At 39.6% G+C, this 12,397-nt stretch overlaps 1 long non-coding RNA gene across 1 annotated transcript; it reads right to left on the reverse strand.

The window, feature by feature from the left end:
* Positions 1 to 1,754: 1,754 nt before the first annotated feature.
* On the reverse strand, positions 1,755 to 9,446 carry LOC112841964 (uncharacterized). The gene is made up of 3 exons (XR_003213473.1): positions 9,308 to 9,446; positions 2,565 to 2,642; positions 1,755 to 1,918 (listed from the first exon to the last, which is right to left on the reverse strand). It is a non-coding gene; the product is annotated as an uncharacterized LOC112841964 (long non-coding RNA).
* Positions 9,447 to 12,397: the final 2,951 nt, after the last annotated feature.

The raw sequence follows: 12,397 nt of genomic DNA on the forward strand, positions 1-12,397 counted from the left end.
GAGGCCACAGCCAACCCTGCTGTGACAGAGCAGGAGCTGCTTCTGCACCAGAGCTGTGCTGTATTAGTTTAGCTGCTTGTAACATTCAGCAGAGATGCAGCTGCTGGATCAAGTCAGAGGTTAACGTGTTGTATTTGTATGCAGATATGAGATAAAACGACCGGCATTAACAACATTGCTATTAAGGGAGAATTGTGGTGTACAAAAGGTATTTTTTATTAACAACAAACAGAATTTTGGCTCTTTGAACTCACTTCAATAGATCTAACAACCACATTGTTTCACTCCAAAAAGAGCCGACTTGAATTCAAAAGACCAACTACTGCTGCTTTATAGTTAGGATTAAGAACACTAACTTTGCCTTGTTAATAAAATGCTGTCACATTACACTAAATATTAGAAAAAAACAAAAATCTTGCCGTCTTATTAAATTGTCCCCTTCCTGATTTTTCAGTTTTTTACATATTTGTCATTCTTACATGTTTCAGATCATCAAGCAAATTTTAATATTTGACAAAGATAACCTGGGTAAATACAAAAGTCATTTTTAAAGGATGATTTCATTTATTCAGGGAGGAAAAGCTCTACAAACCTATCTGGCCCTAAACCTAATAACTGGTTGTGTCACCCTTGGCAACAAGAACTGCAATCAAGTGTAATGATGAGTGGAGAAATTTTGGTCCACTCTTTTTTGCAAAATTGTTTTAATTCAGCCACAATGGAGGATTTCTGATCACCACTGGTCTACTTAAGATCATTTAAGGCAAAGTATCTCAATCTGATTTTAGGCTGAAATTTGACTAAGATGCTTCAAAACCTTCATTTTTGCCTCTTTTTAGGTGGACTTGTTTTGGATCGCTATCCCTCTGCATAACCCAAGTTCACGATGACACAAACTGATGGTCAGACATTCTCCTTCAGGAGCACAATTCATGGCTCCATCAATTACAGCAGCAAGGCGTCCTCAAGCAGCAAAACACCCCCAGACCACACTACCACCACCATGTTTGACTGCTCTTTTTTATGAAATGCTGCCTTAGTTTTATGACTCAAACACTCCAAAAAGTTCAGCTTTTGTCTCGTCAGTCCACAGATAGTTTTCCCAGAAGTCTTGGAAATCTTCTCTCCCATGGATGCCGTTCTTGCCCACTCTGTTTCTTACTGTTGAATCATGAACTCTGACATTAAACCGAGGCAAGTGAGGCCTGCAGTTCTTTACATGCTGTTCTGGGTTCTTTTGTGATGGCGGGTGAGTCATCGATGCGCTCTTGGAGTAATTTTGCTAGGCTGGCCACTCCTGGGAAGGTTCACCACTGTTCCAAGTTTTCTTTATTTGTGGATAATGGCTCTGACTGTGGTTTGCTGGAGCCTTAGAAATGGCTTTGTAACCCGTTCCAGCATGACTTTGTTTCTCAGGCGATCTTATGTTACTTTAGATCATGACATGATGTGTTGCTTTTTAAGATCTTTCAGCGTGCTTCACTTTCTCAGCTTTGTGAATTTATCTGCACACAGGGCCAGGTTGGTTTGGATAACTTTAATCCCTTAATAAAGGAAATCATCATTTTGAAAAACTGCATTTTGTATTTACTTAGTTTATCTTTGTCTAGTATTAAAATGTGTTTGATGATCTGAAACGTGCAAGTGTACGAAATCGTGTAGAAGGCACTGTAATTATTATGTTGAAACCTGATGCATGCAGTGAATGTTTGCATGAGTTTGTGATCTAAAAGCAACTTTGAACATGTCTTTTCCTCCTCTGCTGAGCGCCGGATGTCAGCTTTGATTTTCAAGCTCGCTGCCACCCCCTGGTCCCTTTTAAATTCATTTGCCTCATCTTAAGTTCAGCTTCAGTCCAGCAGCCCTTCTCACTGTGAGGTGGCAGAACAGGTTAATCGCTGGGATTTTGATTGCCATGCTGTAACACATGAATATGGAGGAGAAAGTATGGCGTTAAAACAGAGATAACAGATTGCTATCTCATGCTCGCAGCACTCTGGTGTGGCATAGCAGTGTCGGAGTGGAGAAATTTTAATCACAGAGCTATGTAATGACATAAATCTACATATCATGGATGAGTAAAAATAATAGATGAACTCCTTCCAGCTGAACAAACTCTGCATGTACTGTATATGTCAACGAACCGCATGATTCTTATCTCATGATCAACTTTAAACCAGTTCCCGTATCCTGGAGCTACTGGGATTAGAGCACCCACTCTAAAATATGACTCAAGGATTTAAATAACACGCTCATACTCTATGTTGCAATACATCAAAGACTGACCTTTACAACTTTTGAGGCTCAACAAATATCTAAGACTGAGCCTTATATTTTTCCTCATAAAAGAGCTTAGAGAATATCTCCTGGTATTTTCAACCTGATCCTTCATCTCTTTTTGTACTTCTAGACTTTCTCCTTTCCAAGGACTGGTACATCCGATAGGCCAACAACCCCCCCCTTTTTTTTTTTACCGTTTCTTCTGCAGTTCTGATTTTTTTTCCCCCTTTCTAAAATTTCCCTAAAGAAAAGAACCAGATTCAGAATCAGTCAGATTAACTGACCTTGAATGATGGATCTTCCTTGCTACTTGTCTGTCAGTCCATGACACAAGCATCTTCTGGGTTTGTCTGGTCCCGTCGCTGGTTGACAAATCAGAGGAAAGGAATATTACGCCATCATCGCAGGATCAGACATTATTTTTCGTTGTTGCCAATGCCTTAGCCCCGTCTAAGCCCTCGTTATGTTTAATGGTGTGAGTTATTGCCTGCCCTGAGCATTGTAACTCACGGGACGCAGAGCATAGAACATTTATAGACCCTTCAGCCACTATACAGGCTGAGGCCTTCTTCTGCAGTGAACGGAGGATAAAAGAAGAGCAATATGCCTCATTGTGGTGCTGCTCTCTGATACCTGAATTTTAACATTCTCACCTCAGGAGAAGATGATTTAAATAATTGATGTCCTTTACTGCATTGTGTTTGCAAACAGTCTTAGCTTTTCAAGCGTGGAAAGCTAAAGTACTTTGGAAGGATCCACTGAAGTGACGTGGACGGGGTCGTATTAGGGGTCAACCCATTATCCCTACTAATGTGCCGTGAGATTGGTAGCTAATTGATATTGCATGCTAATTGATATTAGCGCTGGGCACACTACCAGTTTTAGGTTTTATATACTGTGCACATATATACAATTAAGAGAAGCTCATTTACTCCAATCTTCCTTTCTTTTCATGGTTATGTCTTGGATTTACATTTAATATTCAGAGTCTAGAGCAGAGCACCATCGCACAACAGCTGAGAAAAAAAAAACAGAGAAAGCAATGAGTCAGAGAGGTTTTAGGCTACAGAGGGCAAAAAAATAAAATAAAACTCCCAAAACTTTTAAGGTTTTGTTGAATATTTCCTCCAACAACAATGCTGTACCATTGACGACACATGTTCACTGACCACTTTGGTAGCTTCACCTCTTCAACTGTTCAACATGAAAGCAAATTGCTAATCAGTCAATCACATGGCTAATTAGATGAATTTAAGCATGCAGATATGATCAAGATGATCTGCAGAAATTCAAACTGAGCATCAGAATAGAAACGAAAGGGGATTTAAGTGACTTTGAATGTGGTGTGGGTGCTGGTGTGATTATTTCAAGAACTGCAGATCTACTGAGATTTTCCCACACAGACATCTCTAGGGTTTACAGGGACTCTTCTGAAAAAGAGAAAATATCCAGTGAGCGACAGTTCTTTGGGTGAAACTGCCTTGTTCTTGAGACGAGAGAAGAATGGCCAGAGCTGATAGGGTGGCAGCAGTAACTCAATAACTCATTTCACTGGCTATAACCAAGCTATACAGAGGAGCATCTCTAAAAATACAACACTTCAAACCTTGAAGGAGATGGGTAACAGAAGCAGAAGACCACAATGGGTGCCCCTCCACTCAGCTATGAACAGGAAAACGAGACTACAATTGACACAAAGTCACCAAAATTGGACAATTGAAGAATGTAAACATTTCTGCGGCAACATTTGGATGGTGGGGTCAGAATTCTGTGCTGTCTGTGCCATCAAGAATTAAGGCAGCTCTGAAGGCAAAAGGGGGGTCTAACCCAGCTCAGGCGAGTGTATATTTTAACACAAAGACTCAACATACATAATGAATCTATAAAAAGATGTTTCTGATGGATATGCTATTTGTTGACAAAACAATAAAATCATCAGATGGTTTCAGGTCTCATGAGTTGTGAAATACTAATTGCTGTTCTTTCTATCAATAGATCATTGTTGCACTACAGTAATTAAATTATCAGCAGACAATCAATGGTAAAGAATAAAAGTACAGATGGAAATATCTCAAGTTACACATCCAACTACTTGTCAGAGATTTCATAATGAGCTTGTTAATTATTTTTTAACTTGAATTATGACATTTTAATCTCTTACACATGAACACGTCAACTTTGAGATCATCAACAATAAAAATGATCATTATCTGCAATCCAGCATCATGTTAATCGGTATCACTTCAGCATGATATAGCATGTGCCATTGCAAGAAAATGTTTTGTTAAACTCAAGGTTAAAAAATGTGAGTTTAGATGTATTTAGATGATTTAGATGAAGTCAAGTTTATTTCAATAGTACGGTGGCCCTGAGAGGCCAAATGGACTGCAACTTAAGAAAACACCAGCAATAAGAAAAGCGTTGCAAAAGCACACAAAACACAACGGAAATAGGGAAAAAACAAAACAGAAATAAGAAAAACAACAATGGAAATAAGAAAAAAGAAAACAGAAATAGGAAAAAACAGATTTCCAAAAGCACAAGGGAAGTGTTTCTGGGGAGACAATAACCCGACGGACCAGTTGCGGGAACCAAAATATGCTAAGAATTGCGCTGGGAGACACTTAAAAGAAGTGGAGGATCTATCAGTTTTGTGAGGAAAGAAAAGGTGAGTGGTAAGTGTGTTAGCCTAACTATTAGCCTAAAAATCCGTCATGAGTATTATATGAATCATGATAAAACACACCTACCATGTTTTGGGTTCCTGCAACTGGTCCGTCGGGTTATTGTCTCGCCAGAAACACTTCCCTTGTGCTTTTGGAAATCTGTTTTTTCCTATTTTTGTTTACTTTCTTCCTATTTCCTTCCTATTTGTGTTTTGTGTGCTTTTGCAGCGTTTTTCTTATTGCTGGTGTTTTCTTAAGTTGCAGTCCGTTTGGCCTCTCAGGGCCACCGTACAATAGCACATTTAAGCACAAAACATGTTGTGCTTAAGTGCTGCACAATGAACAATAAAACAAAAACAAAACTACAAAACAGCAAGAGAACAAAATTAAAATCACAATAAAAAATTAGATGAATACAAATTATTAAAAGCAGATTTACAAATGTAAAAAAAAGACCCCCCCCCCCCCCACACACACACACACACACAATTCTGTTTAGCGGCCTTTAAACAATTTTGTATAAAGGAAGTATCCGGTGTTGTAGAGATACTTGCTAACTAGTTGGCACCACCTAATACCAGTTTGTACCTGAAGATGGTTTGGTGAGGCAAAAGAAAGCAGGAGACGAGGTGACGTAGCCCGCTGATCATATTCTTTTTCACATACAGTCTTTGAATCTGACCTCTTGTCAGTCATGTTGAAGGACAGTCACTCAATGAATAAAACAGTAACCGCAACGATTACTCTTGCCATCTTTTGCCCACACGCCCCTCCCCCAGCCAACAGAATAAGGCAACGTCCTTGTTGCAGAGAAGCCTGGTCTCTGCAACAAGCTGAGACTCTGCAATGCTTAATGCCCATGTGCCATAAAAAGGAAGGAAAGCCAGACTAAGAAACAAAAGTAGAGTTTTTCTAGGATGCAAAGCAACAGCTGTCTTTGTTAAAGTAATGCATTTAATTAGGGTGACCAACCGTCCTCCTTTTTTGCACTTGTTGACTTGTAAAAGCCTATATGACATTTTTTATTTCACCATTCATTAACCGCACAGAGAAGGCATCGTTTAAATATGTTAACATTTTCTTTAAACAAACAGTATTATTAAAGTTCTTCATGACTGGGCCAAGTGTCCTCTTTTTGGGAAGTCAAAATATGGTCACCCTAATTTAATACATTTGCTGAAATTAGTTCCTTCTAATGCTGCTGAGGCTGTATATACATATATGTATATGTGTGTAGTATATATAGTAATGGTAAAAAGAAAGTATACTGTCTGTCAGGTCTAAGGTTTTAGGAATCAGGACATAAACTAGTATAACTAGTTCTCACTACGTCTCTAAATTATTTAATAGAACTTCAGATGAACTACATATTACACTGCGTCATGATTTATTCAACAGAAACAAAACCAAAAGACAGAAGCATGATTTAGTAACTGAACCACCTGAAATAAGTTGAATTAATCATTTGTGTGTGTGACTTTATCAGTCTCACTCACGTCATTGTGAAGGAATTTTGGCCTACTCCTCTATATAGCACTGCTTTATTTCTTTGAAGTTCTCCAGCTTTTGTTTATCCCTGCAAACCTAAACGATCCCACCAGAGTATTTCAATCACTCTGAAGCCTGAACTTTGACTGGCCAAGTTGCCCAAGTTGCCCAGATTGCAACTTGACTCTTATTTTTCCGACTTTCTGGTGCAGATTTGCTGCTGTTCTTGGGATTATTGTCCTGTTGCATGACCTAATTTGGGCCACGGCTTAGCTGACAGACAGACCGCCTCACATTTGGGTCTGCAATACTTTGGTGTACAGAGGAGTTCATTGCTGGGCTCAAACAAGCCCAAATCATCAGGCCTCCACCACCGTGCTCGACAGTTAGTGTGAGGTGTTTGTGCTGATATGCTGTGTTTGCCAAATATGGTGCTGTCCATTACAGCCAAACATCACCTCTTTAGTCTCGTCTGTCCTTTAGTCTCGACATTGTTCCAGGAGTCTTGTAGTTTGTTCAGATGCAACTCTGCAAACCTAATCCATGTTGCCGTGTTCTTTTTAGAGAGAAGAGGCAACCTTTCCAAACAGACCATATTTCTTCAGTCTTTTTTTAACGATACTGTCATGAACCTTTACATTTACCATGCTTACTGAGGCTTGTGTAATCTGAGGTGTAGCTCTAGTGTGTTTTGCAGTTTCACTGAGCATTGCACAGACTGACCTTAGGGTGAATTTGTTGGGACGTCCACTCCTGGGAAGATTGACAACTATCCAGAATGTTCTTCACTTGTGAATAATCTTTCTCACTGTTGAATGATGACTTCAAGTTGTTTGGAAATGGCCTTATAACCCTTCCCAGATTGAGCAACAATTGCTTCTCTAAGGTTATTACTGAGGTCTTTCCTCACTGGTATTGTGTTAACACATACCTGAATGCTCCAGAGCAGCAAACTGGTCTGCTTTACTTAATTCCTCTAAATGCAGTAAGGGTGTACTTAGTTTTTCTCACTGCATTTTGACTTATTTTTTATGAAACAAATAGATCTGTTAAGGACCAGATGATTTTTTTTATTATTTTGTCCTGATATGTAAAACCTTGGCGTTTAAAGACTGTGTGTACTTTTTTTTTTCTTTTTCTCTTTTTTTGACTGTGTTGCATTGCAACTTTAATTGTATGTAATTGTTGCTGAGTATATACTCTTGCAAAGGTAACACAGGGGAAGTAGCACTAAAAAAGATGCTGCAGTTACTAAGCAGCTGGTCTGAGGTTTCAAGATATTTACTCATTATAAACAACTAATTAGCCTTGCTGACTGCACGGAGCAGCACCAGTCTTGAGTATCATATCCTGTACAATACAAAGCAGCTGAATAATGGTTAAGACAACACACTATGTAAATGAGACATCTTTGGAGTTACATGTTATGTTTCTCCCATCTCCTTGTAAAGTAGCAAACAAGCCCTAAATTCTGAAGTTGTCAGGTGTCACTAACATTAGTAAGTGTAATGACTGAATTTCAATTTCTAATGCCATCTAAAAAAACATGAGTTGCTGCTCTACACATCACATGTAAAAACAATATCATGGAAATGATTAATTCTTAATCAGCGAGTAACCTCGTATTCATACTTTTGTCAGTTTCATCTTGCCACTAATCAGCTTCAGAACTCCTGTGAGTTTAACTTGTAAGTTGAGAGAACATCTTAATTATGCTCGCTGGCGTACTTCCCAGCATGCAGTGCATTTCAATTAACTTTACAGAATCTTTTCCTCCTCGTTTGGGCAATGTCACTTGGAGACGTGTTCTGTATGTTTGCTAAGATCCATTTCTGATGAAACTGGAGCAAGTGTGATGAAAACTAGTACAGAATAGCCCTCAATCCTCGTTAGTCTTTCATGGGCCTTTGTTTCCCTGATTTTACTGTTGAGGCTGGTGTTTTTTATCGTCACACGCGTCGGCAGAGATTAAAATGATTATAACCTTGTTGACAATGTTAAAACCATTTTCTCTGTTAGCAATGCACACTCTTTGTGTTACTAAATGGTAATGTGTTAGCAGTATCCGGAGGAACTGTGGAGTGTTTTTTTGTGTTTAGAGTGAATTAGTTTGTTTACGAATGAAACCCTGCAGTGGTTTTCACCTTAGTTTGACTCATTTGAGCACACGAGGACAATCAGAAAGCAATTGTACTCGGTTATGGAGTGGAACAATTGAAGCTTGCTGGGAGTAAATTTGTTGTGGACATTTTCACAACATTCAGATCCAAACTATTTCACCTAAGTAGTAATATAGTGTGTTAGACAACGGCCTTGTTCTCTTACGTGTTATCCGAACACAAATATATAAAGAACCTCTTTTTTTTAACTCGCCTCCATGGCTGATTGATTAAAGCTCTGTGTTCACAATCTTGCTGACAAATTTTTATTCACTACTGTACACCTGCAGCGGTGGACACAAACATTTCAGTGGAAATGGCTTTGCAATTGTCAAAGTATCTAAAAGATGTTGTCATTGTTTAGAGGTCTTATTTTCTGAGTCAGTTAACTGGTCACTTCATCACCCTGGCTTTTTTTTGTCATAGTGTTTGTGTTACTAAATCGTTGAGATTGTGTGGTATTTTCTTCCCTGTCTCCTTTCTCTTACGATTCCCATTTCGTCCTGTGGGTGTGTGGGTGTCTGTTTTTGTATCTGACTGGGCGTGGCACTTAATCATCACCTGCGTTGCAATCAGTCTGCACACCTGAAAGTAATCCATAATCAGGCTCTGCAGCATTTCAGCCCCGGCTTCTCCTCCACTGTGTGCTGTATCTACTAGTCTGGTAACACACATACAACTCCAGCTAAAGTCGCTAGTCTGTAGTGAATTTACCTGATCCTGTAGTGACTTTGTTCTCTCTGTTTCAGGATCACGGTCCATCACAAGTCTTGCTTTCAGCCTACTTCAGCCTCCATCTCAGCTAATCTGCTACCACCATCTGAAGTAAAATACACTCTTAACTCTTGCGCCTCAATCTGCCGCACTGTTCTGCTCTTGGGTTCTTTCAGAAGCTTTTGGATTAATTATGCTGGTACTTTTACACCAATATCCCGAGGCCAGTAGTATGAAGCAGGATTTTTTCTCATCCAGGTAAATTCAGGGTAAACCCTGGGTTTTCTGTAACACAAAGGCAGTTACCATGGTGGTAACTCACCATGGTAACTTGTGCTGCAAATAGGTAGGGCTCTAGATTAGATATCAACAGGTATAAAATCACCACAGATGAACCAATGAATCCTCTGAAAAATAATGTCATCATTCCTGGAAGATCTGTCAGATCTTTGTGTACGGATAGTAAGAGGGTCACGTTTAAAGACAAAACAAAACAAAACAAAAAAAATTCTTCTAAATCAGGGGTGGGCAACTCCAGGCCTCGAGGGCAGGTGTCCTTGATCCAACACAGCTGATTCAAATGGCTAAATGACCTCCTCAACACGTCCTGAAGTTCTCCAGAGGCTTGGTAATGTGATTACCAACACACCTGAATCATGAGATTCAGGTGTGTTGACTCAGGGTAATATCTAAAACCTGCAGGACACTTGCCCTCGAGTTGCCCACCCTTGTTCTAATTGGAGCTTTCCATTTGAAATGAGTCCGAATTTTAAACTGGAACATGTCCTCAAGTCAGATTTCTAAAGACCATCGATGGCATTGCAAAAGAGAAACATGAAATTCAGATTTTTCCAGATCTGAATTTGCTGTGTAACAACAAAAAATTATATCGACATTATTTCAGAAAAAATAATCCTCAAAAAATGCACTGTGACAAAAAAGGGGTCAACAAATCAACATCAAGCAACGATGAGCTGGTCCTGATGTTTTTACACAAGAAAAGAAAGAAACAGAGATTCTGGGTTCTCTGGTTTCTGTCTGGGTTCTTTCGGTTGAGCTCTAGTTGGCAGAGTTAAGATCACATCTGAGGAGACAGAAATAATTTAAGAGAGATGATTGACCTAGAGCGTTTCGCTCTGTGTCTGAGGTAACACTGTATTATTTTAGGATTTGTATATACAGCACTGGTGTGTAGTTTGAGCTATGAACACACTTGTTGCTAAGTGCAGTGGTCTCAGTGGTCAGATCTGTTTATTCGCATCTGAAAAATCTGCAAAATGCTCCAAATTTGTCCAGCGAAACTACGTGGTCGGTGTGAATAGCTGCATTAAGAATAGGTGATAAGAATATTTTTAACGCAGGAAATATTTGCATGAACTTTATGTGTCTGGTGTTTAAAGGCCTTCACTTTGAAAGTCAAAGCCAACCCCAACTTGAAAATCCAACATTGCACGTAAAGATTAGTAAAACTGTAAAACTGGCAGTCTGTACTTCTAGTGTTGTGTATTTGTGATTTGCTCAATGAACCATACACAGAGGTCTGACCTGGCTCTATCTATCACCGTGCTGCCACAGTGTTTTAAGCCAACGAAAACAACCATTGTACTGTTTTGATGGTGATGCATGAATGGCTCTACCATGCTAAGGAGCAAAACAAATCCTGCTTTCCGTTGCTTTTCCAATTTTACTACTGGAACACTTGAGACACATCACTCCGATATCTGGTTTCTGAGGCAAATGAAACAAAAGTCCCTGATGAGCATCAGTGATAGATATGAATCTTATATCCAGGCTTATTTCTTTTTTTTTTTCTTTTCTTCATGGCTCTAAAAAAATTTACAACTATTTTATTGTTATGTAAGCACTAATATATGATCCTAAAACAAGGCATCTGTTTGTATTTGTGGATTTTATGTCAAAAACGAAGCCCATCCTCAAACTGTTAAACAACATCAGGGCTGTAGCTGAAAGAATAAAACCATCTTATGTGCATTTCAATATTAATTTAACAAAATACACAGTTAAAATCCATCAGATTGTCCTGTCTCTTAATGCTAAGTCTGTTAAACTACAAACTCAACATTTTTGATGGCTTTCTCAATAGGTTTCCAATATTATATAGTAACTCTTATTAATATTGTACCTCTTTTCTTTTCCAGTCTTACTGATTAAATGTTTAAAGCACAAACACATTCATAAAGCCTTTTATAGCACTTTTCCTCATTGTCCACATGGCACTCATACCTTTGCTTTGCCTGCAGCAACTATGTTGCTTTCGGTCTGTGTTGTGTGTTTAACCTCTTCATATTTTGGGTAGCACTATTGCCTCACAGAAAGAAGGTCCTGGGTTTGAATCCACTATCTGGCGATGGGCCTTTCTGTGTGGAGTTTGCGACTTCTCCCCATCTCTGTGTGGGTTCTCTGGCTTCCTTTAACACTTGCCTTCAGTTAGCTGGTGATTCTAAATTGCCCATAGGTGTGAATGTGAGAGTGACTGCCCCTCTGTGTTGGCCTTGCGATAGTCTGGCGACCTGTCCAGGGTGCATTCCACCTCTCGTCCTATGACAGCTGGGATAGACTCCAGCCTCCCAGTGGAAGTGGAATTTATGTTTCAGCAGGGGTAGCACATTAGCAGTCTGCTGGCAGTCCGGGAGATGGCTCGTCTACCGGGAGATGGCTCGTCTACCTGCAGAGAGCATCTGTTGTCCTGGAAAAACCGGTCTGCGGGCTCCTCTAGCCTGTTGTTGGTCGATCAGCCAGCCAGAGCAAAGATCTAACATACGTACGCTGACCTCTGCTGTTGCTTCCTTCCCCATTCAAGCTCTATTGTCAGCCAATCAGCTTTCAGCAGATGTATACATCATTCATGTCAAGTGACGTGCAATTCTAATTTTGAAGCACTGCACAGGAGCACGGCTGTGTTGGGTAAAAATCCCTTTCTACTCACTGTCCAAACAAAAACCGGTATGCAGATGGACACATTTCTGGAACCATAACTTATGCTTTATCCTGTTAGGTTGAGTGAATCCAGATAAAAGAAAGAAACCCTGGGTATGTTGAGCTCCCTTGGTAGTACAGGGCCATGGTCTC

The sequence above is a fragment of the Oreochromis niloticus genome, linkage group LG2 (assembly GCF_001858045.2).
Source record: "Oreochromis niloticus isolate F11D_XX linkage group LG2, O_niloticus_UMD_NMBU, whole genome shotgun sequence".
Classification (NCBI taxonomy): Eukaryota; Metazoa; Chordata; class Actinopteri; order Cichliformes; family Cichlidae; genus Oreochromis; species Oreochromis niloticus.